Here is a 22,698-nt window from a genome sequence, read left to right as displayed (position 1 = left end):
CTTATTTTGACTTGAAGGATCAAAAGGTGAGTTGGACAGCTACACAATGTATGATTTGTATTCTTTATGCACCTGGCCTTGAAACTAATTACATTAATGTTGTATGCAGCATCCATTTGATTGTTTCAGCACTGCCTTGGACCCGAATTGGCAAGAAGACCCAGAGGAACCCCAGGACCATCAGGACCCCCAGGACCCTCAGGACCCCCAGGACCAGACCAGAGAGACGAGGGAAGCAATGACTTGATACTGACATGGAAGAGCCAGGTAAAGAATAACTGTATTATGCTGCTATTATGATTATGATTATTATTATTATTATTATTATGCTTGATCTAATACCTTTACCTTTGTTTTCTTCATGAAGTCAATTTAATAAATCAATGAAATGTGTTTTTTCATTCATAAAGAAGCCAAAGGATGAGAAAGATGAGGGAAGCGACGTGTCCACAGAGAACCTGGACGAGCACAGCGAGGCATCAAAGTATGTGAACTTGATTATGTTGCAGTGACTTTATGTAAGCACACCTCTTTAAAATGTCTCTCTAGATACTGTAAGTTTCCTCCAGAATATTCTAGCGTTGCTCCCCACTGCTGCTCTAAGTCTGGTGTTTTCTGTTCTTCTTGTCCTTTCTCTTCAGGTCCATCAGGTCCAGTTCTATGAAGTCTGTCTGTCTCCTCACCAGCAGCAAAGCAGCAGAGCGTCTAAGCTCCAGAGAAGATGCTCTCCTCCAGAGACGTGTCCAGACTTCTGCTTATGAGAGCTGCTGCCGTCTGCACCCCGCTGGTAAACAGGTACGTGACAAACTGTCTGCTGGGCGTGTCTTAGTTCATGGAAACATTTCCTCTAACCTTTGCCTCGCTTGTTAACGTTGTTTAAGAACACTCATGCTACGTCACGTCACATTGTAGCACATGTTCACCTTTGTCATGTTTGTTTTTTTGTTCCAGCTGACCAGTTGGCAGAGAGCATTCTGGGAAGTGCCAGCTGAAAGAGACATCTCCAGCATCTACAGAACATCATCAGACCACCAAAACAGTTCCTCCAATAAAAAGTCAATAGTCTGTCTACGTTTACGATTGGTCTCTGTCTTTAATGTTGGATGTAAGAAATGATAGAAGCTGAAAACATGGAGTGGACTCAAACGTGTAAAATCATTGTTCTCAGTCACTTTGCTGCAGTTTTCAAATTCAAATAGTTTCACATCACATCATCATGGAATCAGTCTTGGACCTCTGGAGTAACTTCTATATATAAACAACCTTATAACTTATTCTAAACATACATCCTACAGATGTCATAAAGCCCTCAGATAACTTCAGATAGCAGGGAAACAGCACCACCTTGTGGTCGGCGTGTGTTGTTATAGGTCCAACCAGAAGCCTCCGTAAACACTGTTGTTACGGTGTGTTACCTTTCCAGCTTATCGGCCCTGAACCCTAGTTGGGAGCACGCTGTGGATGCTAACGTGACCTTTGCTCGTTCAGCTGGTGACCCGCATTTCTAGTGTCCGGGTGACACGACCAGAAGAATGACAGGAGAGATCCTTCACCGTCCAACCAGAGGCTTTCATTGAGTCGTCTACAAGAGGACAGGAACACTGCAGTCTTGTGAGGCTGTAATCTTGAGCTCATCTAATACACTTCTGCTGGCTAACAACACTCATCTGTACATCAACTTCACCGGCTGCAGCGAGGGAGCAGCGGCTTCTCACATCCACACACATCCACGGGGACTACACTTCCCATCACACCTCACCTCACATACGCAGGTTACCCATAAGACCGGCAACACTATAGTGTTGCAAATTCAGAAGTGTTAATTCAACTCCTAGGGAGTTAAATTCAACACTTTAAAAGTGTCTATATTGGTCCACACTAGATCGAGTTAAAATAACACTTTTGATAGTGTTAAACATGACAGAGTTGAAACAACACTCAATAGTTGAAATTTAACACTCACCAGTGTTGAATTTCCTAACACTAATGTGTAGTGTCAAAAATTAACACTATCATTGTGTTGTTTTAACACTGAATAAGATTCAGATTATATTAACACTATTGATAGTGTTAAATCTATATTAACACTATGGATAGTGTTAAATCTACTACTACTACTAATAATATAATTTACAAAGAAAACCACACAAGTTGCAGTTTGAATCTGTATTTATTTCAAACAAGCTCACCACATAAAAACAGCACTGGCTTTGCAATAACCAACAATGACCAACACAGGTCACACGATATGACAATGTGGCACAATATAATATTTTTCACACATCTCATTACAAAACTGTTTGTCATAGGGTCTGTAATAAATCAACTCCTTAACTGGGAAAACAAAAAGTGAATCTGCGCTCTCACTGATACAGTATGCATTGAAATGATCATCAAAATAAAGAGTGTCCACTCTGCATGTCAAAATAAATGCTTGCTCATTATGTACAAGAATGTTTTTGATCTTTCTGAAAACAGGATCTTCCATATTTGTTCCAGTGCAAACAAACATACCAATCTGATATTCTGTTCCATAGTTCTTCACCCAATTAGTGGTTGACACTTCACAGTATGCATTTACATTAAATACAGAACTTAACCTAAGGGATTTGCTGTCTCAAACTCATCAAAATAGAGTTGAATTTGTAGAGCATGTTTGTTCTGGGAAAACAAAACGCTATTCTTGAAGTATGAACCATCACATATGTCTTTATAAACTCCTTCTTCTTGATGCTTGGCTTGCAAGAAACTTTCACACAATTCAGTGTTCTTGAACATAGACGTAAGAGTTCCCAGGATGGGTGTATACACAAATGTATCAGTTACAGGGACCTGACTGTAAGTTCCTGTTGTGTGATCCCTGCGAACATCAAACCGCACTCCAAGAACATATTCAACAGGTTCAACAATTTCCCACTTTTCCTCAAAGAACTTCTGTCGTTTCACTCGTGTTCAAAGTTGAGAACGGATTTTCTAGTTGATCAAAACACTTTTCCACCTTCTTTTCAAAATCTGTGCCTTGAATTTCTGGAGTACAGCTGAGAACTGCCTCTCTTGCTTGCGTATGAATGTCATTTACAAGATCCTCCATGGACCCCACCATTGCTTGGACTGTGCTCTCAGCAACACCAGATGCTTGCAACTGTACTACAACAGAAGCACACATGTTTAACACAAGATTATTGTCAACAGAGAGCTCGGTAGTTGTTGGAGAGTCTGTAACTGCCTGTGAAGTTGAGGGCTCACTAACTTCATTCTGAGTGTCCACATTGTCATCAGTATTAGTCAAAGCAACATCTCTATGTAAATGAACAAGATGCTTCTTGAAACCTGAATAGGTGCAAAACGATAAACAACATCCCGGCTAGGGTTGTCACAAGAACCGATACTTCGGTACCAATTCGATGCCGACACGAAAAAAATAATTCGATACTTGCTTTTTTCTGGTATCGTCAGAACCGAATATACAACTTTTCACTCGGCGAGCCGTGTCGATTCTTGGCGGAACTGACGGGGGCAGTATACGTGTGTGAGCAGCACAGAGCAGTAAGCGGCGCTGAAGAAGAAAACTTGCCGTCTTCAAAAAAAATGGCTTCAGCAGGTGGGAGCGAAAGCACAACACGTCGGCTCGTCGACATGACAGGTGCGAAGAGTCGCGTGTGGAAATATTTTGCGTTCGAGGCGGATGAATCCGGAGCATTTCTTGATTCAAACAAGCCGACATGCAAAAAGTGCCTCAGAAGTTTTCAGACCAAAGGAGGAAGCACGTCAAACCTGGCCAAACACCTCGGCTATAGGCCACTGCTGTTCTTTTTTTAATGTAAAATAGTTGACTATTGTTGTTATTTATGACCATATTTATAAGCACAGTATTGTTTGTTTTTATACTGGATAAAAACAGTATAGGTCTGTTGGCAGCTGGTACTGCAATTTAAATTCTGTGCAAAAAGATCTTAAAGCACAGTGGTGTTAAATACTTGACAGTTTGAAGCAGTTTTCAATAAATTAATGAATTTAAAAGTACATGGGTCCTGTTGTTTTTTTTTTTTAAATTGTGGTATCGAATTAGTATCGAGAATCGTGGAAATTCACAGGTATTGGTATCGACTACTGAAATTCTGGTATCGTGACAACCCTAATCCCGGCTGTCCACATTTTAAACGTTATGTCTTTCCAGGATATAGACCATGCTGGAGTCTTAAATGCTGACAAAGCAATGCAGAACTTTTGTGGTGTGCCTTACAGACATAACAAAGAAACATATTTGCATCCAGCGTCGTGCAAAAATCTCGCTCTGAGCTCCTTGACTCTGGGACTTTCCTTGGCACTTCCCACATCAATGTTAAAAACTGTGGTTTGGATGAATGTATAGAAGTTGAAGAGGGATTTGTGGTAGTTGACACTGAAGATGAAGTGTGCTTTGAAGAGCTCGTCGAAAGCTGCCAAGGATGTCTGTGCCTTGCAAGGGATGGCCTTGTGGTCAATGATGATGTAGTATCTTTGGATGCTGTTCTTCTTTTGACCCACACACAGGAGGAAGGGCTGACCCGGCGCCACACCAGCAAGGAAGGTTTCGACACTGGCTCCATTCTTTAACAAAATGTAAACAAGAATTATGAGAAAATCATGAAATAAACTGTGAAATATGACTGAAGGCACAAGTGAAAGTTTGCATAATTATGTCCACATGTCTCCACGAGTTGATGACAATCGAGTTTTTTTTTTTTATTAATTAATTGGTCAAAGTTATTGTTATCGAGGGATACCAGAGGGTCCCAAAAGTGAAGACCATACAAGGGTTAATCGATAGGGGATCAGTCCATCACCCCCCCCACCCCCCCAGTGAGAGAACTTGAAGGCGAGGATGGGTAAAGGAATATCAAACAGAAGTCCATTGAACACACGTAGCTGCAGCTGAGTGTCCATTGTGGTGGAAATCAGTTTATGATCACCTGATGAGAAATAAGAATACAACTCCTAACAGCGCTTTTAGTAATTTATTCTATAAAGAGTCCTAAAACAGGCTAGCAGTCGCTACAGACAGACTGTAAACAGACAAAGTCTAATAAGTCAAAGCCCTCGCAAACAGGGTGTCCAAGCGGACCGCATCACCGACATACAGCTTCAGAGCAAACTATCTGGCCAGATAGGGGCAGACTCCTTAAGAGTCTGACCAATTCTTCAGTCTTGAGAAGGACTTTTTATACAGTTGTTTGTGATGTGTCATCAGAAAGCATTGTTCCGTTGTTTGTGTAGACGGAGAACTTTGTCCAGAATGTGGTCTTTGAACCACTCATCAGTGTCCATAGATCCATATTGACTTGCCAGCTGTGCTGGTGTCACAAGATGCATTTCACAACTCATGTAACACATGACATGACATAAGTACAGAATACAGGTTACCTCATGACACTTGGAATAGTATGAGTTAAAACTACTCAAACTACTAATTATTCTATAATGAACTACTAAATGAAAAATTCCCATCACATTTCTCCCTTTTTGTCATTCTCTGACAAACACAAAAGGCAGTCGAACAGCTAAGCATACAACTTCATTTAGTACACAAAGACTTTAAGAGTCAGACATCAATGATGTAAACTCACAGTGATTTAAAACATCACATCATAACAACTCTAGGTCCTTGAGAGCTTTTGCTGTCCTTCTAACTCATAGAAGACACATGATTTCATTCCTTACAAACAATCCTCATCACTATCTTTGTCATCCTTAGCTTTGTTTGCAGAAGTCTTCTCATCCTCTACATTGATCTTCTCCTTTTCTGTGGGCTCCTCCAGTGAAGACTCTCCATCATCTGAACTATCATTGATAAAAGAATGTCCACCAGATCCGGAGGGACGGTTGTAGTGTGAGAAGGTGATGAAGCTCGGTTTGTGCTTCACCATGCGTAGGAGATCCAGGACTTTCGGCCCAAAATCAAGAACAGTTGCGAGGATAGTGAGTAGAGGACTGGAGTCCAGATTGAGAATAGGGCACAGACCCTTTGCTTCATGAACCTGTGGATTTGGGTCCACGTGTGCTCTGCTGAGAATGAACGTCCAGGCTCCTGCAAGCACACAGCTTCCCGCTTGTGAATGTCTTCATCCAGTTCCCAGAGTGAGCTTCAGGGAGACAATGATTCCCTCTGTCTGGTCTTTGGAGAACTCGCTCATTCAGGGCTTGTTGTAACGTGGACTTTGAAAAAGTATCCTAGGGTGGAGGGTGTGTCGGAGGGGGAGAGGTTTGCACTCAGAGCCCCCTCTATGGCTGTATCCGAAACCGCATACTATACTGCTAGTACGTACTGATTTGGCCAAAATGTAGTATGCAGTATGCAGTATGCAAACAAAAGCAAAATCTGCAGTATGCGAAAAATTCCCGGATGTCGTACTGATTCGGAGAATATTTCCAGTATGCATCCGACCAGTCTACTCTGCCTACTGTTTCCCACAATGCAATGCGCTGGAGCCTGGATAAATCCAATAATGGCGGAGCAAGAGAGCGGTGCAGGGGAATACAAATGTAAGTATCACATTTAAATTGTCTCCTTCTTAATTTGGTGTACGCGAGTGATCAGAAAACAACTAAACACTAATGTCACGTTACGTCTCGTGTTTTATTTCTTTTTAATTAGGGACAGAGCAGGACACGGAGCGGCTGATAGTATGGCGCGCAGCCAACGACAGCCTTTTTAGTGGAAGGCGAAATGCCGCCCAAAAGGGTTTCGAGTAAGTTTGGTTGTTAATAGTTCAATAATTGAATAGTTAAGTATATAAAAGCTAAATAGTTTACATGTTACGGCGCGCATTTCTGTCACGGTGCCGCTGAGACGAGGGACAGTCGGTAGGGATATCGGTTCGTGGGCGCTGATGTTGCTCGGGAGAGGGAGGGACAGAGGGAGACGTGGTAGCTCCTGCAATAAGTCAGTTAACCATCATAATTCCTCCGAAGCCGTTTAATGAAGGCGATAGTCTTACATAATTCATCTTGTCGTGCTCCTCTGTTAGATTTTTGAATTATAATACTGGTACGTTGGATTAACTTGTTGTTGAAGTAACTACGTTTATTTTATTTTATTCAGAGAGTTTGTCAGAGTAAATGCCTTGGTGGGGATGGTGGAGCCCACCAAGGTAAAAAGAAAGTGGGAGAACCTTAAACAAAAATATAAGGTAAGTTATCAAGCTGGCAAAGTGGCCTCCACACGTTCTGTTAGACCTTCTGCAATGCAATCACTTGTCAACATAGAGGTACACAAGACATGTTAAATTAGAAAACATATAAGATAAATGAGGTTGTATAAATGTTTAAGATGCTCCAAGTGTGTGTGTGTGTGTGTTAGGGGTGTAACGGTATGGGATTTTGCAGTAAGGTACGGTGACGGTATTAGTACAGTATACCACGGTATTTCACGGTGACGGTATTTTATTTTTTTTAAGATTTTTTTTGGTACTAGGGGCCATGAAATAACCAACAAAACAGACAAGTATCATTCTTAGAAGAAAAACTGCTTTATTTAAGCAAAATGTGTGTGTGAAATCACCAGACAATTATTCAACTGAAACCAATATTACGGTCATGAATCATGATCCAAGAAGAATTCTTTTTACAGGTAAACAACCAACAGTTGGAGGTGTCACTCGACTGCCATAAACATTTTAAACCTGAGAGCTCTGCACAGGTGAATAAATAAGCAATAGTCAGACTCAGGATCAGGAACATAAATATAAAACATTGTAAACCTGGGGGGCTACAGGCCAAAAGCTACTGTACATTACACAACAGTAAAACTTGAAATAACACCCCTTAAACCTGAGACTAAGCCCTGTTAGGCTATTAAAGAACTGCACTGTACACATTAACTGTAGCAAAATAAGAATATGACCTGATGTAAGAGAACTGTTACACACAGAAACCAATCATGAGCATATTAGGGCAGATTGTGATGCAAGAAGGACAGCATGTTGACCTTGTCTACTCTGAGTCGTGACCTTGGGGGAGAGAGGATGTGCCCGCTGGTGCTAAATGCCCTCTCAGATGGTACACTTGTGGCGGGAATGCATAAGAATTTCTTTGCTACATTAGCTAGAAGTGGAAACTGATTTTTGTTGGAATTCCACCACTCCAGGGGATCATTATCTGCATTGAGGGGTTGCAGGGACAGGTATAGGTTGATTTCCATTGTCACCCTCTGCTCTGGGCTCTGGGATGCTGGCATGAATCCACTTGCAGCAGGATTGTCATCCTGTCTTGTTGCTCGTGTGGTGGTGATGTGTTTCAGGATTCCAGAAAGTGTTTTCATGCTGGCTCGTCTCTCACTGCTTGAAGACCCTGCCTTGTCCATAGGAGCTTCTCCTGGTGCAGGCTCTGGAGATGTAACAATCAAATTCACAATCATAAATTATTTGTTGAAAATTAATTGTTTTAATTGTACTAACTGATTTGATTGTGTCTTTGGCATTGGAACATACCTGGTGGTGCAGCTGTGGGAGGAATGAGCTTCATGGCCTCTTCAATGCAGATCCTCTTTGTGTCTTCAACATTGGCAGAGAACCTAGCCTGGAATCTTGGATCGAGGAAACAACAGAGATCCATGACTCGCAGATGATTTTCTGAATACCGTGCTTCCAAGTCATTTTTGATTGCCAGCTTGATTTGTTTGGTGAGAGCAGAATCTTCATCACAATCTAGCAGGATCTCTGTGGTGATGTGGTCCATGACAGGTTTCAGAGCTGATATGGTGACCCTCTTTTCTGAGGCAAGGGCATCTGTGAAGTCATGAAGGGGGGAAAAGACCTGGCAGATGTCCTCCATGGCATTTATGTTTGCAGTACTGGGCATGAGATGGCGTGAGTTCCTGTCTGCAGTCAAAACAGAGGAGACAGCCTCCTTCTGCTCCAGGAATCTTGACAGCATTTCAAAGGTGGAGCCCCACCTGGTTACCACATCATGGATCAGAGAATGGCTACATTGGCTAGTAGTGCCCCCCAGCCCCAGGTCTTTCTGCTTTTGCTTGAACTCCCGTTTCTTTTTCCAACTTCGTGAAAAGGCTTCCACCACCTTTCTGCAGGACCTGACTGCATCCTCCACTCTCCGGATTTTCATGGTCTTATTAATGGCCAAGTTGAGGTTATGGCCAAAGCAGCTTAACCACTCCACAGGGCTCTCTTCAAACGCCTTCTTCATGTTGGAGCCACTATCTGTTGTGAAGCAGACAATGTTTTCCATCTTAATGTTCCAAGCACCGAGCAAATTCTCTACCATCTCAATAATATTGGCATGTGTGTGGTCTTCAGGAAAGTACATGGTTTCTAAGCAGTGAGCCATCAGCTTCCATTCCGAGGTGAGATAATGAATGGTAAAACTAATGTATGGTTCACCGCCTCCACAGCTGCTGGTCCACAGGTCTGTGGTCGCTGCAAACCACACCCCATCTGACACCTTCTCTTGCACAGTTGCTCGTAATTCGTTGTACATTTTCTCAATCTCTTTATTGCCAAAGTGAACTCTACTTGGTACATTGTACTGTGGGGCCACTTTCTTCATCAGGGCTAGGAATCCAGGTTTTTCGACCACTTGGAAAGGTAACATATCTTTTGCTATAAAATATGCCACAGCTTGATTGAGTTCAATTGCCTTCTTTGATTTTGGATCCCACTTCCCACCCTTGGCAAAAGACTCTTGGATTTTGGTCTGACTCGCTGACATCCTACTCGTAGTAGCTCTATCCCCCTCCTAATAGAAAAACAAAACAGTTGAATTAGTATATTTTAAAAGAACATTTTTCCACACAAGAGATCAAAAAAATTAAGTACATGCTCTATGTAAAGTAATACAACTTACATTTGGTTTATGCTTAAGTGTCAGCTAAATGTAATTATTAATATTCAGTCATTAAAGTCTCTCTCTATATATAATAGCCTACACACACAGACACACACACACACACACACACACACACACACATATATATATATATATATATTTATATTACACACACACACACACACACCCTCTATTATGCATCTCTCCGTGCATATATCTATTATAGTCCATCTTTCTCTCTCTCCTTCTTTCCTTCAATCTCTCTCTTTCTTTCGTCTTTTTTTTCTTTGGCATGACGTCACTGCCATGCGCCAAACAAACAACTAATCTACAAGTGAACAAAGCGTTGCAAAGCGACGTAGTGATGCCTTGTAAATCTGCATATTCTGTAGACAACACGACCATGCCGTTCACGGAGAATGACAGCGACGTACAACAACAATAACCATGCTGTTTGAATGAAACAGGGTAGACCGGCTACAGTGGGATTTATAATGATTCATCTTACCTGCTTGGACTTGAGCTGTGCATATTCTTTTTCATGCCACTCGCGGAGATGGGACATCATGTTGGATGTATTCGCCGATCTTGCAGCTACTTTTCTGTTACATAGTTTGCAAGTCGGCTCTCCGTCGTCTTTTATGGATCCATCCGGTTGTTTTGGGTAGCCAAAAAACTCCCAAACAAATGAACGGACACGCTTGGCTGGAGGATAAAGAAGTGGTGAAGTCGCGGACACCGGGTCAACCTGGCCCACGGCCACGGGTAAATCTGCCTCTGGTTCGGAGCCTGCCATCATCATGCCATGCTTTTTTCCAGCTTCCTGGATCATGTGGGTCTCGCGTGTGTTTACCAAAACTACCTTTTTTGATTGGACTGTCACTGAATCAAAGACGCTGACCATGCAGCCCGCCCTGAACTAAACGGAATACATTTGAACAGCACACAGGTAGGAAATGCTTTTTCAATCTACTGCTGCAGCTGTAAAATTAGATTATAATGTGACTGACTGAGTGACAACTGACCACTGATCTTAATGTGAACGTGAAGTGAAATGTTTTATTTGTGAGTTCCCTACTCGTGTAAGTGGAGTTGCGCTGCAGCGCCGCATAATATTATAAATAATTAATGAATTACCGTCACCGTGAGCTTGGAAATCTCACGGTATCACCACCGTGGCTTTTCACCACCGCGGTATACCGAAATACAGTATACCTTTACACCCCTAGTGTGTGTGTGTGTGTATATTGTGTTGTGTAGGAGTTGAAAGCCCCCAAGACGGGAGTAAGCACAGAGGGAGGAGAGGCCACTGCCGCATCCTGGAGGTGGTTTAAATTAATGGATGAGTTTTTGTCTCAATTGATTCATCCAGCCAGGATGTGGTAGTGGCCTCTCCTCCCTCTCCAAGGGAAGCCACCTCAGAGCCACCAGTGGCCAAGAGGAAGAGGGGGTCCGAGTGGCTTCAGCTATTCTCTGGAGTGTCAGAGAAGGATGAGGAGAGGGAAAGAAAATGTATGGAGAGGGAGGAAAGACGAGAAAGAGAAGCACTGGAGAGAGAGGAGAGGAAGGAGAGAGAGCGATTGGAGAAAGAAGAGAAGAGGGAGAGAGAATGGAGAGAGTGGACTGAGCAAAGAGAGAAAGAGAATGCAGAAAGGGAGGAGAGAAGGCAGAAGTCATTAATGCTGATGTTGGAGAAAGTTTTTAAAAAATAAATTGCATTTGTCTGTTTATATTTGTTTCTAGTGTCACTGGTGTTCAAATTATGTCATCCCAGAAAACATATTCATATAACATTTATGCAAGATGTCATATAACAGTATGACATCTTGCATAAATGTTATTGTATGTTATATTTTGTATCACAATGAAGGTGGATGAGGCACATTGTTTAAAAAAAAAAGATTTTGGGAGAACACGCATGACATTAATTGCCTAGTTGCTAATACTGTTTTGAGAATGGTTACTATTAACCCTCAGGTACATTTCCAAAAATTCCTTAACTAAAAACATCCTGGCGAGGCAGATTCTATTTGATTAGTAGATTTTATTTTTACAGATTGTCTTCACAGGGCTTATACTTATGTCAACTATATACAAAATAATATATACAAATACATTCTTTGACTAATAGTCATGCTCCTGCAGTGCAGGGACGACGGCTCCAGGAGCTGAGACCTCTGCTGCCAGTCTGTCTCTGACATTGTCCCCTGGCATTTGGTCTCCGGGCTGGTATGCCTGCTCCTCCTCGTCTCCATGGTCCACCCCTTCCTCCACATCTGGCTCCACCAAATCCCCGTTGTGGATGGAGAGGTTGTGGAGGAAGGCACAGGTGGACACCACCACCGGGACAAAGGTAGATTTAACCTACAGAAACAAAGAGGTGAGTTATGTAACTGCATAAAACCAAAATCATTTTAATCCTGATTTATTAAAATGCTGTGTAAACTTTTTTACCTGTACTTCTGTATAATGTACTGCTCAGCTGTCAGCCATTACGTACTAGTTACATTTACACACATCTTATGCTCTTTTTTACCTCGAGAGCCTTCAGGAAGATGCTGCGCCGTCGGGTTTTCATCATCCCAAATGCCCTCTCCACCACACATCTGGCCCTGGAGTGATGCCGGTTGTACCTGGCCTGCACAGGATTCTGCACCGGCTCCCTGTACGGGGTTATGAGGGAGATGGGTGTCGCCAGGCAGGTGTAACAGGGTAAAGCTGTATCGGCTAGTAATCTTTGTATTTGGTGTGACACTGTGGTGGATTTTGCTGTGAGTGTGTCTGCAGTGATTGCATGGTGACGGGCTAACTGGAAACAGGTGTGCTGGATAGGTCGGCAACCAGCTTAATTACCCACACACACTCTCTCCTTCAGTCTCCCTCTGATCTTCCCTGTGACAGGTACCTGTGTGGATGTGGTCTGAGGTCTTAAGAAATTGTAAGTGAATGTATCTGGTGTTGAGTCTCCCTCTGATCTTCCCTGTGACAGGTGGCGTGTGGCGTAGGCTGGAGTCACTTTGGACGCTGGGTCAGGTTGGAACCTCAAGGGCTGAACAGAAGCGCTTTACAGCCACGAAGTGGAGTGCAGCAGCCTGCAGCAGTCGTAAGCAGCACAGCACACAGCGCCAGCAATGATGATACAGCCTTGACACCCAACCTGTACACCAACTGACCAGCAGATACAGCCAGCCTGCCAGCCTGTGTGAGTGAAGCCCGGCCACTCACCAGGCCACACGGAGCCACGCTCTCAGCCACCTCCTCCAGACTCTTTTAATTACTTCCCCCATAGACTTGATTAGTTTTTATATATTTCTATAAATAAAAAGGACTCCTTTAAACCGTACCTTTTGTCTTGTGTTGCCTTGTCCACTTTCACTGGTTGGTCAAACAAAGAACACTTTACACAGGGATAACCCCCATCTCCAAGGATGATCCAGCCCGGTGGAGGGTAGAGCTGCCGATGGTACATCGAGCTCCACCGCATGACCCGTGCATTGTGGACTGCACCAGGTAGGCCTGTAAGTAGTGGTCGTGAAAAAAAAGAAAATGAGTACTTGATTGTAAACACTTCTGATACAGACCTTTTAAATCACAAATAAAAGCAATCGATATTCCTCAAAAAAATGTAAAAATCACATATCAATGTAATCCAGGTCAAAGTAATTAGGCCTATTATCATCCTGTTAAATATTGATTTACCATCCATACCAGTGAATGTGTTCAGGAAGAAACCCTTATGATCACAGACCGCCTGAAGCTGGATCGAGTGGAAAAGCTTCCTGTGTAAAAAGAAAAATTTAACATTAGAGCTGCAACAATTAATCGATAAATTGAACAATAATCGATTATTAAATTAATCGTCAACTATTTTGATACTCAAAGTGTCGGTTTGAGTAGAAAAAAGAAGTCCAAATTCTCTGATTCTAGCTTCTTACATGTGAATATTTCTGGTTTCTTTGTTCCTTTATGACAATAAACTGAGTATCTCTTTGGTTTGTGGACAAAACAAGACATTTGAGGATGTCATCGTGTGGTTTGGGAAACAGTGATTGATATTTTTCAACATTTGTTTAACATTTAATTGACCAAACAACTAATCGATTCATTATTTAAATAATCTTCAGATTAATCAATAATGAAAATAATCGTTAGTTGCAGCCCTAATTAAGATGGGATTAAATAGAACTTTGTATGCAGCATACCTGTTCAGGTAATCATCCTTGTTTGCTGCAGGTGGCTTTATCCTGATGTGCGTCCCGTCGATGCAGCCAACAACACGGCAAAAGGCCCGGGAGCCAGCAAGGTGGGCAAAGCCTTCCCCAATGCCCTCCAGCTCATCTGCAGCAGGAAAATGCACCACCCTGGCATAGATGGCCATGATGCTGTCTGCCACCCGATGCACGATATCGTGGACTGTGCTGGTGGGGATATCGAAGGCCTCCGATACCACCCGATACGAGGTGGCACTGGCCAGCCAGGAGAGGAAGACTGCAACCTCCAGGGCGTCTCCCCATCCGTGGTCCTTGCCACACCCCAAAGCCTGGACCAAGGCATTTACTGTCCGCCTTGAAAGGCGGAAGTCTCGCGTTAAGTCCCCCTCTCCCAAGAAGAGGCGGACCACAGGAGTGTGGGCATTTAATCTTAAATATTGCCCTCGAGGCGCAGCCTGTGGGAGCAGGGGCAAATGCTTTTTCTTTGTTGTATCACTTCACATGACTGTTCAAGTTCTCTTATTTTAAGTTAACTGTTTCAAGAAGGCCTTACAAATTGTTTCTTAATAAACGTGTTTATCTCTGAATATTATTTATTGACTTATCTGGCACAACTGTATGCCCAGGTTAAGAACTACAACTGCCCCTAACTGACACTTATAAATGTTTGGTTTACTTACATTGGCTTCATATTCATATTCACATATGATTGAAAGAAGATTCATCCTGGTCCTCTCCCACCTCCGTCTTCTTTGTGCCACATTGTGGCCTCTTACTACTGATAAATATGACATTTACAGTATTTTGCTGTTTTTGCTGTTCTCCTTTGTCTCCCTCAGTTTTTTCCCGCTTCTGCTCACCTTTTATACCGTCCATAAGCCTCATGACGTCGTCACATACTCCGGAGCAGTATGGCGTTTATATTTGTTTACATAAGTACAGTGCATAGGCTACTTGATTATTGTGACGAAAGCTATATAGGTACAATAGAAATCCAGGCTGTTGTAAAAAAAAAAAAGTACTCTGTTAATTCAAACTTTTTATTAATATTTGGTGATTTCTGTACATGCAGAGCTCCCGAGACAGCGCTATATACTGTATACTGTCCACTACAAACAGCGGTTAAGATAACTAGCTTGCTGTCTCCCCCGGGACGACGACGCATGTTGGCCGGCGGAACACCTCTGGAGGCGGGCAGCTGCCTCTGAGACAACCCGCTCCTTCCGGAGCTTCACTTCTCCGAAAACATGGAGGCAAATTACTAAACAGCCGTCATTTGGGTAAACTAACCGCACATTGGGGATCTAAACGGTTACTTTCTCGCATGAAAAAATATTAAAATGTAATAAAGTGACATAATAACAGCGCTACAGCGGGAAATAACTTAGCTTTGCGCCTGTTTTACAACTACCGCTGCCGGTCGCCACGAAATGCATTCTGGGAAACTTGCATACTGCATACTGCGGTGTGAACGGCGTCGGTCTGCTGAAGTAGCATACTGAATTCCCCATTCAGTACGCAGTATACAGTATATACTAACGCATTATGTAGTAGGCAGTACGGTAGTATGCGGTTTCAAATACAGCCCGTCTCACAACGGTCAGCACATATTTATATATACAATCTGCAATCTGAGTTTATAATTCACGTCCTGAGTCACATTTCTCTTTTCTTTTACTCGTTGTCAAGGTAAAGCAGTATCGTATCGGACACCGTATCTGCCAAAACCCCAGCGCAGGCATCGAGCAGGGCAGCGTTGGGCGTACAGCCAGCTCAGTGGCCGACCCAAGCACCAAGCAGGTCTGGTGCTCTGTGGAGGTGTAGAGCACTTATAACAAGGACCATAGTGGACCATGAAGAGTTGATGCCATAACCTGCCCTGCGATGTCCTGTCTCTGATGTCATGTGATGTCCTATGCTGAGCTGTTATGTCCCGTACAAACAGGACAAACGAGGTAAGTAAGAATGTTCCTCCTAGTGGATTCTAGTCGGGGCTCATCCAACAGGTAATAGTGTCCTCTGGACCTGATGGTCCACCAGCAACACAACCTCCCTGTGGTGGACTTGAAGGATCAAAAGGTGAGTTGGACAGCTACACAATGTATGATTTGTATTCTTTATGCACCTGGCCTTGAAACTAATTACATTAATGTTGTATGCAGCATCCATTTGATTGTTTCAGCACTGCCTTGGACCCGAATTGGCAAGAAGACCCAGAGGAACCCCAGGACCCTCAGGACCCTCAGGACCAGACCAGAGAGACGAGGGAAGCAATGACTTGATGCTGACATGGAAGAACCAGGTAAGGAATAATTGTATTATGCTGCTATTATGATTATTATTCTGCTTGATCTAATACCTTTACCTTTGTTTTCTTCATGAAGTCAATTTAATAAATCAATGAAATGTGTTTTTTCATTCATAAAGAAGCCAAAGGATGAGAAAGATGAGGGGAGCGACGTGTCCACAGAGAACATGGACGAGCACAGCGAGGCATCAAAGTATGTGAACTTGATTATGTTGCAGTGACTTTATGTAAGCACACCTCTTTAAAATGTCTCTCTAGATACTGTAAGTTTCCTCCAGAATATTCTAGCGTTGCTCCCCACTGCTGCTCTAAGTCTGGTGTTTTCTGTTCTTCTTGTCCTTTCTCTTCAGGTCCATTTCTATGAAGTCTGTCTGTCTCCTCACCAGCAGCAAAGCAGCAGAGCGTCTAAGCTCCAGAGAAGATGCTCTCCTCCAGAGACGTGTCCAGACTTCTGCTTATGAGAGCTGCTGCCGTCTGCACCCCGCTGGTAAACAGGTACGTGACAAACTGTCTGCTGGGCGTGTCTTAGTTCATGGAAACATTTCCTCTAACCTTTGCCTCGCTTGTTAACGTAGTTTAAGAACACTCATGCTACGTCACGTCACATTGTAGCACATGTTCACCTTTGTCATGTTTGTTTTCTTGTTCCAGCTGACCAGTTGGCAGAGAGCATTCTGGGAAGTGCCAGCTGGAAGAGACATCTCCAGCATCTACAGAACATCATCAGACCACCAAAACAGTTCCTCCAATAAAAAGTCAATAGTCTGTCTATGTTAACGATTGGTCTCTGTCTTTAATGTTGGATGTAAGAAATGATAGAAGCTGAAAACATGGAGTGGACTCAAACGTGTAAAATCATTGTTCTCAGTCACTTTGCTGCAGTTTTCAAATTCAAATAGTTTCACATCACATCATCATGGAATCAGTCTTGAACCTCTGGAGTAACTTCTATATCTAAACAACCTTATAACTTATTCTAAACATACATCCTACAGATGTCATGAAGCCCTCGGATAACTTCAGATAGCAGGGAAACAGCACCACCTTGTGGTCGGCGTGTGTTGCTATAATTCCAACCAGAAGCCTCCGTAAACACTGTTGTTATAGTGTGTTACCTTTCCAACTTATCGGCCCTGAACCCTAGTTGGGAGCACGCTGTGGATGCTAACGTGACCTTTGCTCGTTCAGCTGGTGACCCACATTTCTAGTGTCCGGGTGACACGACCAGAAGAATGACAGGAGAGATCCTTCACCGTCCAACCAGAGGCTTTCATTGAGTCGTCTACAAGAGGACAGGAACACTGCAGTCTTGTGAGGCTCTAATCTTGAGCTCATCTAATACACTTCTGCTGGCTAACAACACTCATCTGTACATCAACTTCACCGGCTGCAGCGAGGGAGCAGCGGCTTCTCACATCCACACACATCCACGGGGACTACACTTCCCATCACACCTCACCTCACATACGCAGGTTACCCATAAGACCGGCAACACTACCCCCAGCCTGGATGATAATTAAATCCCTAATATCACTCCAGCATTAATACACGACTGAAATATTCCCCATGAAACCACATTTCCCACATTCCATGAAGGGGTCCTCTCCCAGTGAGAGAACTTGAAGGCGAGGATGGGTAAAGGAATATCCAACAGAAGTCCATTGAACACACCTAGCTGCAGCTGAGTGTCCATAACATACTAATGCAGACTGAAAGTTCAATACTGCTGATGCAGCGTTTAGCTCTGGCGTCGTGTGACATCACCCTGTGGTTTTCTCTTGTTTTGTATTTTCTTTTCCATTTACACAACTCCCCCCTACTGGAATATCAAGTTACTTAACGTGCAAATATGGAATCATGTAATCCTAATTCTGTATTTCTATTGAAGACAATGATGTATTGTTGTTCATTTTGCTTGGTGTTCTGATATATTTATATATTATTCATTGCAATCAGACATAGAAGAGAGAAAGACACCTACTTCAACATATTAATATAGACCTTTGAGCCATGTTGCATTTAAACATATGTTTGCTGCTTATAACGTATCTATTGAGCAGACAGATCACATGTCAAAAGGAAACACAGGCAAGATGGCGGACGGTGACCTCATGAGTTATGACAGAATGTCACATCTACTGATTGATATCTGTGTGAGTCGCTCTAATCAACACGTTTCAGTGGTTCATATGAGAGTCTTCAGTCCTCATCAGAGCCTCACTGATACTGGATCACTGAGACTAATCCCTTTGTAAAGGTAAACTCTGTTCAATGGGGTTTGAACTTAAACAGTTTTGATAAATATTCTTTGAGTGGTTATTAGAGACACAAAACGACCAGGGCCCTCATTTATAAAACTGTGCGTAGGATCCTAACTAAAAGTGTACGTACGCCAAAAAGCCAAAGTTTGCGTGCGCCAAAAAAAAAAATCAGATTTATAAAACTGTGCGCACGCAAGCTGTACGCAATGTTCCCTTTATAAATCACAGGATCACCTACAAGTGTACATTTTACTATGTTAATGAGCCGGCATGCAATCGTTTCCGTGTGCTGAATCACGGCGACAGGTCAGGAAAAAGCGAAGAAACGTAACTTTTCAGAAACGGAGAAAGAGACACTTGTTGGGGAGGTGGAGGCACGGACAATAATTTAATTTAGTGGCCACAGCAGCGGGATCACGAATAAAATGACGCAGTACGAGTGGCAACACATTGCTGCTGCAGTCAACGGCGTCAGTGGGACGGAGCGGACGGTGATCTGAAGGTAAATGACATCTTTCCGCTCCTTTACCAACATGTATTTGATATATTGCTTGAGTATTTGAGGAGGTTTGATTTTGATGTGACTTTGACGGGGATTGTGTCCGAAAAGGAGGGAGACACAGACGCGACTGAGACCAGAGGGATAAGGGTGAACAGATTTTAAACTTTTATTGTATATAAAACAAAACGTTAAATAGTTTTTGTCCTTCCAGAGTCTGCAGCGTGTGGCGTAGAGGAGGGTGACGGTGAGGAGGGTGATGTGAGGAGGGTGACGGGCCCTCGGCACAGCGTCCGGGTCCGGCGCAAAGCAGCAGTGCACCCCGGAGGCATGGCACATCAAGCGGTCTGACGCTCACTGATGCCGTCCTGCAACTTCAGCGAGACACAATCACCGCCATCAACAACGTTGCAGATGAGCTACGGCAAACGCGCACTGTGATTAATAAAATAATAAGTTTACAATGAACCTTGATTGTTGTCTTCCTTATATTACAAACGCATAACATCCTCACGGATTCTTGCGCCCTGTTGATACCCCTCCAGTCGGGCAGGGGGCCGTGGCTCATAATGCTGGGGTCTCTACCACCTTTGCCGGGCGGTAGAGTCTGCCTCCTGAAGTTTGGTAAAGTTGCGCTCTCCACGCTCCACGACTGAGCGCGCACGAGCGTGGCACTCATTATAGCGCATTTCCTCTGCGCTCTGGTGGTTTAAAAACGTGTAACAATTATACGATGGCTTAATGGCTGTATGTATGTGCGTTGATGATACATGCACATAAATAAGGAGAATATTTAGTTATTTCCGCTGTGTTCTACAGTGATCTAATGGAAGGTATTTATGTATACTGCATTACATGCATTTGGGCCGTCTCCTCCTGCGGTGACAGCGCTGATTCAATATTTCAAAATGATTTTGATTTAAGATACAAGTCAGATTTTAAAAGAAGGTGTTAACATGAAAAAAACTATCACTCATTAAAAGCGTCAAAAACATTGCTGGAGTTCATCATGATAACGCAGATCTAACATATGATATGGAGTGTAATTAAATGTGTGCGAGTCATCAAAAATATATAGTTCTTCTCACGTTTACTGCTGATTCCCTTCCAGTCTCCAGAATGTGCGTACCGGTACGCATGCCTCAGAGTTTGCTTACGGGTACGCAGACTTTCCCGTCAAGTTTGGTTTTTATAGATCACAACATTTGCGTGGAAAGTGGCGTACGCACGTTTCCAGCCCCGTTTTGTGCGTACGCAAGCTTTATAAATGAGGGCCCTGAGCATTTCTGCACAATTAACCAGTTAAAATGACAAGTCGGTGTATATATTTTTATACTTGTGTTTTTTCATCAGTACGGAACACAAATATCCCTTTTAAAAGCAATCATTTAAATCTTGAAACCAATTCTGAAACATACTGGAATTAGATTACATTTCACTACTTCTGTGAGCTTTCAATACTGATCACATGATCACAGAACACAAGGCATTCTGGGAAAGGAGAACAATGTTGAAAAAGAGGAGGTTTTGAAGTCCTGCCACAGATCCCAGACACAATAGCTGTGTTCGAAATCGCCCCCTATCACGGATGTAGTGCACTATATAGTGTGTTCGCCATTTTGTAGTGTTGTTCGAATTCTCCGTGGCTGATTTCATCCACTGTAGTGGACGACAAAATACCCACAATGCACCGCAAAATTGAGTGAACAAGCGATGTACACTACATTGTGCTCCCGTATCCCACAATGCAATGCTGCCGTGGTTTGTCAGAGGAGAAGAAGGAGACGAAATGGCCGCCGCACCAAACGCCGCTTTTGTCTACAAATGTAAGTAACGTTAGAATGTACACATTTCATGCGTGTAATACTTTAGTGGCATAGTTTTTATGCCAGTAGTTTTAAAACGAGCCGATTTCTTGGTGGAGAAGCATCCTGTTTGTTGTTTGTATCTGCTAGCTAACGTTAACACTAAGCTAACGCTAAAGCTAACGCTAGTAGCAGACAGCCGCTCACGTCTGATCATAACGTTTGTTCTCTTTTCCCAATTGGCGGTGTGTTAGAAAAATATATGCTTTTCTGTTTCTTGTTTCAAGGGACTGATGAGGATGTGGAAACACTAATTAAAATGCGAATGAAGCACAACGAGCTGTTCTCAGGCCGACGAAATGCGGCTCTGCATGGATGGGAGTAAGCAAAAAAATTTGAGTGATAGCATCATTTTGTTCCTTACTGAATTTTACAATTTTGTGAACTTATTATAGTCTTAAACTCTGATTACCTGTGATTACCTTTGATTACAATCTGTGCTATATAATCTGTAAATCTGACAAGCCTAGGCAATATAACAATTACGAGGCTACACGTATTGTATAATGATATATAATATCACATTGCACAATATTATTGTGCATATTTAACAGTGTATTTGATTAGTACTGATATAAGTCATACTTTGCTTTATTCTGTAGGGTTGTCTTGAAGGAAATCCCCCAGCTAGGGCGGGGAAGAAGTGGGAAAACTTAAAAAAAACCTACAAGGTATGATTTGTCTTGGCTCTTTGTGAGAAACATCCTGTGGTGACAATATATTTGGCTTACTAAATGAACACCTATAATTCAAAGGAACTCAAGAAGCCACCAACAGGCCAGGGGACTGAGTCAGGGGAGGACACTGCATCGTCCTGGAAGTGGTACCCCCTGATGGACGAGGCACTTGGCGGGAGGCCATCCATCCGGCCTCCTGTCCTTGTTGCCTCGGCCTGGGGGGAAAGTTCCAGGGCTGCTGCAGTGTCCTCTCCTGACGCCCAAAGAGCACCCCCATCCCCAGCTGACAGCAGCCCAGAAGAGGCAGGGCCAGCAGAGGCAGGGCCAGCAGAGGCAGGGCCAGCACAGACAAAAAAGAGGCAGAGGGCAGACCCTGTCCTCGAATTCCTTGAGGCAGAGAGTGCTAGGGCGGAGGAGAGGGCCAGGAGAGAAGAAGAGAGGGAGGAGAGGCTGCTGTCTCTACTTGAAAGAATAGTTGAAAGAATGTGAATTGTTAAATACATGTGTTTCCAGAGTAGGTGAGGTGTTTCTTTGTATATTTCAAAGACAAAAGTGTCAAGGTGACTAACAAAAAACAACAATTTGACGTTATAATACATTAAATGAAAAATCAAGTGAATAAATATACAAATCAGTATAACAATAACAATAATATGATTAATTAAACGACTTTACAAACTCCCCCAACAATTATGTCAACTCTATATATTACAATGAATGAATGAATAAATAAATAACAAATATACAAACTTAATCATTATAATAACAACAATATGATAAATTAAACAACTTCACATACTCCCCCACAACAATTATGTTAACTATATATATATTATGAATAAATAAATAAATTTACAAACTTAATCATTTATAATAACAATATGATTCATTGAACAATTTTCAACAATTATGTCAACTATATATATACCATTATTTATATATATATATATATATTAGGGCTGTCAAAAGATTGATTTTTTTAATCGCGATTAATCGCATTTTGTCCATAGTTAACTCGCGATTAATCGCAAATTAATCGCATTTTTTTGGCACAT

General features: G+C 42.7%; 2 long non-coding RNA genes across 2 annotated transcripts in view; both read left to right on the top strand.

The window, feature by feature from the left end:
- Positions 1-6,690: 6,690 nt before the first annotated feature.
- On the top strand, positions 6,691-12,447 carry LOC311028698. The gene is made up of 3 exons (XR_014598767.1): positions 6,691-6,728; positions 11,973-12,202; positions 12,365-12,447. It is a non-coding gene; the product is annotated as an uncharacterized lncRNA (long non-coding RNA).
- An 8,181-nt stretch (positions 12,448-20,628) lies between these two features.
- Positions 20,629-22,698, top strand: part of LOC311028993 — a 230,020-nt gene continuing 227,950 nt past the window's right edge. The window contains exon 1 of the long non-coding RNA XR_014598819.1: positions 20,629-20,706. This is a non-coding gene — a long non-coding RNA (uncharacterized lncRNA). The remainder of the gene's footprint in view (positions 20,707-22,698) is intronic.

Source organism: Eutrigla gurnardus, assembly GCF_963514095.1.
Source record: "Eutrigla gurnardus genome assembly, chromosome: 18".
NCBI lineage: Eukaryota > Metazoa > Chordata > Actinopteri > Perciformes > Triglidae > Eutrigla > Eutrigla gurnardus.
The sequence above is the reverse complement of the archived record's forward strand: the minus strand, read 5'-3'. Positions and strand labels throughout refer to the sequence as shown.